This window comes from Myxocyprinus asiaticus, chromosome 12 (genome assembly GCF_019703515.2).
Source record: "Myxocyprinus asiaticus isolate MX2 ecotype Aquarium Trade chromosome 12, UBuf_Myxa_2, whole genome shotgun sequence".
Taxonomy (NCBI): domain Eukaryota; kingdom Metazoa; phylum Chordata; class Actinopteri; order Cypriniformes; family Catostomidae; genus Myxocyprinus; species Myxocyprinus asiaticus.
The window spans coordinates 35,936,759-35,943,667 of record NC_059355.1 but is presented as its reverse complement, the minus strand read 5'-3'; positions in this window follow the sequence as shown (position 1 = coordinate 35,943,667).

Genomic DNA, 6,909 nt, shown 5'->3' with positions numbered 1-6,909 from the left:
TGAATATATACAAATAAAAAACAATCACAAAGCATTGTCAATTATTGTAATAACTGTTGATATACAACAAATATAATACTTAATTAAATATAATTTGCTCAAAGAGATACAGTAAGATGCCATTTAAAGAGTTTAGCTCATTTTCAGATATAACTGTTGTGTGAGGTCAAGGGCTTCCTTTTTGTTTTATACTTTTAGTATAATTTGATTTGCTACTTGCTATGCTATGTATTTCTGTATATTGCTTGTCAGTTCTGGCTACTCACTTAATTTATACTTGGCACTATTGTTTCGTAATACTGGGTGTACCCACTGGTTACACTGGTGCCAAAACCCGGGAAAAGGTTTGAAGATGACGGAGGTCACCCCGTAGAGTCCTCCCAGTTGGCTGAGATCCTCCAAGCCCTCGCTGGCTTACATCGGAACCACCAGCAATCCCTGCTTGAGCTCCGGCAAGATCAAGACCGCCAGTTTGGAGCTCATGCGCGCTCAAGCAGAGGACCGACAGGCGATCCGGAGCCTCCTCAGCCAGGAGGCATCCCCGGCCGCGACCCCGGATACCCACACGCCGTTACCCCTGCCTATGTTACAGAAAATGGGGTCAGCGGACGACCCAGAGGTGTTCCTGGATCTGTTTGAACACACCGCCGAGATCTGGGGCTGGCCACTCGGCCAGTGGGCATCCCGACTCATCCTGCTACTGTCCGGGGAAGCCCGGCTCGCGGCTCAACAACTGCCAGCGACGAGCCTCCAGGCTTACGGAGACTTAAAAAAAGCCATGCTGCAACGGGTTGGTCAGAGTCCGGAAGAAAGTCGTCGACTCTTCTGGAGCCTGAAGCTGGAGAGCTCCGACTGCCCGTTTGCCTTCGCCCAACGGCTCCGCGATGCCTGCCGAAGATGGTTGCTAGCGGGGGACCGTGGCGTCGACCAGGTGGTACTGGAGCAATTAATACATTGACTGCCAAAGGGGACGGCGGAGTGGGTCCAGTGCCACCGCCCGGCATCGTTGGAGGAAGCCGTCCGGCTTGCGGAGGACCACATGGCGGCGATCCCGAGGGCGGAAGAGCCCTCCCACTCTCTCTCTTCCCCCTGTCTCATTCCCCTCCCCCTCTCCTCTCGTTCTGCTCTCTCTCCAGGTCCCATTCCTGCCCCACGCAGTCGAGGAGGACTTCAGCCACTGAGACCAGTTCCCCAGGTGTGGGAGGTGACACCTTCCCCTATCCCGATGCCCCGCCACTCTCCCCCTCGGGAAGTGCGGGCGTAGTGCCTGGGCCAGCCTGCTGGAGGTGCGGGGACCCGGACCACTTCTGGGATCAGTGCCCTCTGATGGAGCTGGGGATGTTGGTGTGGGTCTCTGACCTCCCACAGGCTACCCCCGACCGGGCCGGAATGTACCGGATACCAGTAAGTGTCAAGGGGGGTACTCACCAAGCGTTGGTGGACACCGGGTGTAATCATACCACTATCCACCAACGCTTGGTTCAACCCGGGGCACAACTAAAACAGTGAGGGTGAAATGTGTGCACTGGGATATTCACAAGTATCCGGTGGTGACCCTGACGATTAAATTCCGGGGGTAAAAGCATAGAGTGGAGGCCGCGGTTAGTTCCCGCCTCACCCATCCGCTGATTTTGGGGACTGATTGGCCTGATTTTAGAGTTTTATTTTTTATTTTATTTTTGTGCGGAATTTGTGCAGATGGGTCCTGTATGAAGTTAGGGAGATGTGCAATGTGTGATGCTCTGGCAGGCGAGGCGGAGGCGGGGCCATCCTTGACAGCTCCACATCATAATGACGAGAGAGGGGGAGAGGCTGCGGCCCCTCCCCTTCTCAGGGAATTCCCTGAGGGGGATTTCCCTTTGGAGCAGTCACGAGACGAAACCCTCAAACATGCCTTCGACCAAGTGAGAGTCATCGATGGTCAACGACTCCAGACGGACATTGCCCTTTCATACCCCTATTTTGTGATTATAAATGAGCGGCTGTATAGAGTGACACAGGAGGCTCACACTAAAGAGGATACAACCCAACTTTTGATTCCACAGAGCCATCAGGAAAAGGTATTCCAGGCGGCTCATTATAATCCCATGGCGGGTCACTTAGGAGAAAGGAAAACACTGAACCGTCTAATAGCCCGTTTCTATTGGCCGGATATTGGTGGCGATGTCCGCAGGTGGTGTGTGGCATGCCGCGAATGCCAGCTGGTTAACCCACAGGCCAGCCCAAAAGCACCATTGTGCCCTCTTCCGTTGATCGAGGTCCCCTTTGAGAGAATTGGAATGGACCTCGTCGGGCCATTAGAATGGTCAGTCTGCAGACATCGCTTTGTATTGGTCCTAGTGGACTATGCAATGCAATATCTGGAAGCAGTGCCTCTTCGCAACATCTCAGCACACAGTGTTGCGGAGGCACTCTTCAAAATAATCTCCCGGGTGGGGATTCCGAAAGAAATCCTCACCGATCAGGGCACAACGTTTATGTCACGGACACTACGCGAGCTGTACGAGTTGTTGAGTATTAAATCGATTTGCACCAGCATATACCATCCTCAAACGGATGGCCTGGTGGAACGATTTAATAAAACCCTCAAAAACATGATTCGTAAGTTCGTGCACGACGATGCTAGAAATTGGGATAAATGGCTCAACCCCCTGTTATTTGCAGTACGAGAGGTCCCGTAAGCCTCCACTGGCTTCTCCCCATTCGAGCTGCTGTATGGGCGACGCCCACGCGGTGTGCTTGATGTATTGCGAGAGGCCTGGGAGGAGAGACCTTCAAACAGTAAAAATGAAATTCAATACATTCTTGATCTTAGAGCAAAACTCCACACTTTGGGGCAGCTAACACAGGAGAATTTGCTCCAAGCTCAAGAACGACAGCGCCGACTGTATGACAGGGGAACTCAGCTAAGGGAATTTGCACTGGGAGATAAAGTGCTTGTACTGCTTCCCACATCGAGCTCTAAATTACTCACCAAGTGGCAAGGACCCTTTGAGGTCACACAACGAGTGGGAGATCTCGATTATGAGGTTAAACGAACCAATAGAGGGGGGCGCACGTCAAATATACCACCTCAATCTCCTGAAATTGTGGAGGGAGGCGGTCCCTGTGACGTTGGCTACAGTAGTTCCCGAGAAGGCGGAGCTCAGACCGGAGGTGAGTTCAAAACATAAACAGTTCACCCCGGTCACTTGTGGAGACCACCTCTCACCGAGTCAACTCGCAGAGGTTGCTAGGTTGCAACAGAAGTTTGCGGATGTGTTCTCCCCTCTACTGGGACGTACAAACCTCATCCATCACCACATCGAGACCGAGCCGGGGGTCGTTTTACGTAGCCGCCCCTACCGATTACCCAAAAACAAGAAGAAAATCGTTCGGGAAGAATTGGATGCAATGCTCGATATGGGGGTAATAGAAGAATCCCACAGCGACTGGTCCAGCCCAGTTGTTCTAGTGCCTAAGAGCGACGGGTCTGTACGGTTCTGTGTGGATTATAGGAAAGTCAACGCGGTGTCTAAATTTGATGCGTATCCAATGCCTCGTGTTGATGAGTTGCTCGATCGGTTGGGCACTGCTCGATTTTATTCGACATTGGATTTGACGAAGGGTTATTGGCAGATCCCCTTGACACCAATTTCCCGTGAAAAAAATGCCTTCTCCACACCGTTTGGATTACACCAATTTGTGACACTTCCGTTCAGTTTGTTTGGAGCCCCTGCTATGTTTCAGCTTCTCATGGACCGAATCTTCAGACCGCATTCAGCTTACGCCGCTGCCTATTTAGATGACATCATCATTTACATCAATGATTGGCAGCGGCACATGCAACATTTGAGGGCGGTTCTAAGATCGCTGCTCCGAGCGGGACTCAAAGCAAACCCAAAGAAGTGCGCGATTGGGCGGGTGGAGGTACGGTATCTGGGGTTCCACTTGGGCCACGGGAAGGTGCGTCCCCAAATTGACAAGACAGTGGCGATTGCGACCTGCCCGAGGCCCAAGACCAAAAAGGGGGTGAGACAGTTCCTGGGGCTGGCTGGCTATTATAGAAGGTTCGTGCCTAATTATTCGGATGTCACCAGCCCGCTGACTGATCTCTCTAAAAAGGGAGCTCCAGACCCGGTCCAGTGGACAGAGCAGTGTCAGCAGGTGTTCACGCAAGTTAAAACCGCACTTTGCGGGGGGCCGCTTTTACATTCACCTGACTTCTCTCTCCCTTTTGTTTTACAGACAGATGCTTCAGACAGGGGGCTGGGGGCTGTACTCTCTCAGGTGGTGGAGGGGGAGGAGCGCTGTACATTAGCCATAAGCTCTCGTTGATGGAATCTAAGTACAGCACCATGGAAAAGGAGTGTCTCGCCATCAAGTGGGCGGTCCTCACTCTCCGATACTACCTGTTGGGATGGGCCTTCACCCTCAGTTCCGATCACGCCCCACTCCAGTGGCTCCACCGCATGAAAGATACCAATGCCCGGATCACCCATTGGTATCTGGCTCTTCAGCCGTTTAAGTTCAAGGTGGTCCACAGACCGGGAGCGCAGATGGCTGTCGCCGACTTCCTTTCTAGGAATGGGGGGGGGCAGTGGTAGGCAGGCTGGATACCTCCCCGGCCTGAGTCGGGCGGTGGGGATATGTGGCAGCGGGGGCGTGGTCAAGCATCTCTCCGGAGAGAGAGAAAGCGGTAAGGGCGCTTACACCTGAGCTAAATTATGTCTAACACCTGTCTCTAATTTCAGTGAGCACGGGGAGAGTGGCATAAAAAGAGCCACACCGCAAGTAGACGAGAGATAGAGAAAAAAGTGTGCAGCAGTGTCAAACTGTTTCCATTTCATGTTTAAGCTATTGAGAGTGAATTATTGAACGGAGTGAAAACCCCGAAAGAGTGTAAATGTTGCAGTGAAGAGAATAAAACACCTACCTGAACCAGGAAATCTGCTTCTCGCCTCCTCCTTTCATTGAGAAGTGTTACAATGTCCCTCCATCGGGGAAAGTAGCAAATGCCAGGGGCCTCATAAGACTGTATTCAACTCCAGCTTCAACATACACCAGGAGCGCCGGTTTTTATTCTCTGTCATTTTAATCATTGTAAATTAGAGATTGCTCTCTCTGGTTACGAACAGTATGTTAAATGCAACACAAGAGATAAGAAGGTTTTGGACAAATGCTATGGGAACATAAAAGAAGCATACATGTCCAGATCAAGGCCTCCCTTATCAAGCTCTGATCATAATACTGTGTATTTAATTCCAACATACAAGACTCTGTTGAAGAGACAGAAACCTGAGATCAAAGTTGTAAATGTGTGGTCGAAGGACAGTGTTGAATCTTTGAACCGATTGGGAAGTTCTCCATATCAAGGACATTGATGAAACTACCATGGTAACGACGGACTACATTACATTTTGCTCAGATAATGTGGTATCCAAAAAGGAGGTGATCACTTACCCCAACAACAAACCTTATACAACGAAGGAGATAAAAGATTGTATTAATAGAAAGTAACTGGCTTTTTGAAATCACGATCATCTCACATTAAAATTTATTTAGAAGGAAATGAATCAGCTATTAAGAGATGCTAGGAAGAAATATAAGGAATTCTTGGAGAAGAAGTTTTATATGTCTAACCCTAAACAGCTTTGGGATTCTATGAAAAACTAATATGCAGTCTTCAAGGAACGTTGTATCTACTCTTGATGACTTACAGAAAGCCAATGATTTAGACAACTTTTATCTAAGATTTGAGAATTGTGGTCATACTTCTGAGAATAGCACTAGTGAATTAGGGTCCACTTTAGGTATTATTAAAGATAAGTTGTTGATTGATGTGAACCAGATCAACTAAAATTTTAAACACATTTGCCCCAAGAAATCGGCAGTTCCTGGTGGAATTTCTGCCTTTATTGTTAAAAGTTGTGCAGATGAATTGACTCCAGCGTGGTGCCCCATATTTTGACAATCTTTGGATACCAGTATTGTTCCCAGCCTTTGGAAAAGGGCTGTGATCATACAGGTTCCAAAGATAGCTAAGCCATTAGACAATAATGATTTTAGACCGGTCGCATTAATGTCTGTTGTTATGAAATGTTTTGAAAAGTGCATTGTGTCTATGTTAAAAGCAGAGGTTGCTAACAATTTAGATCCTTTAGAGTTTGCCTATAAACAAGGGAGGGGAACTGAGGATGCTATTAACAGCACCATGCATTTGATTTTGAAACATTTAGAGGATCATAGAGCGTATGCTTGTTTACTTTTTATCGATTTTAGCTCTGCTTTTAACACTATTCAACCCCACTTGTTAATTAAAAAGATGGAGCAGTAGAGTGTAAACCCATCTATTATTAAATGGTATTTTTCTTTTTTTAATTGATAGAACTCAGTGTGTGAAAGTAAATAACTGTCTCTCACAAAAAAACAAAAAACAAAATATTAGTACAGGGGTCCCGCAAGGCTGTGTTAGTTCACCAATTCTTTTGACACTTTTTACAAATGAGTGCTCAAGTAAGCATTCACAAAACTACATTTTCAAATATTCGCACGACACAGCTATTTTAAGTTTACTTTATGCACAGGACAATATTAGCACTATCTACCAGTCAGAAATAAGCCGGTTTGTTGACTGGTGTGATAACAATAAGTTAATAATAAACACAAAGAAAACTGAGGAGATTGTCTTTGATTCACAATGTATAGGTGACCATCGTCAAGTGGTTATACATGACCAACACATTATTCAAATGCAGACTAATAAGTATTTGGGCGTGTATGTATATAGATAGTTCATTTATTTGGAAAACACACACTGAATGGGTTTGCACCCATTTGAACCAGAGATTGTACTTTTTATGCAGACTACATCTTTATGGGGTTACCAAGGATATTATGTTGTTGTTTTACAAAGCTGTTTTAGGAAGT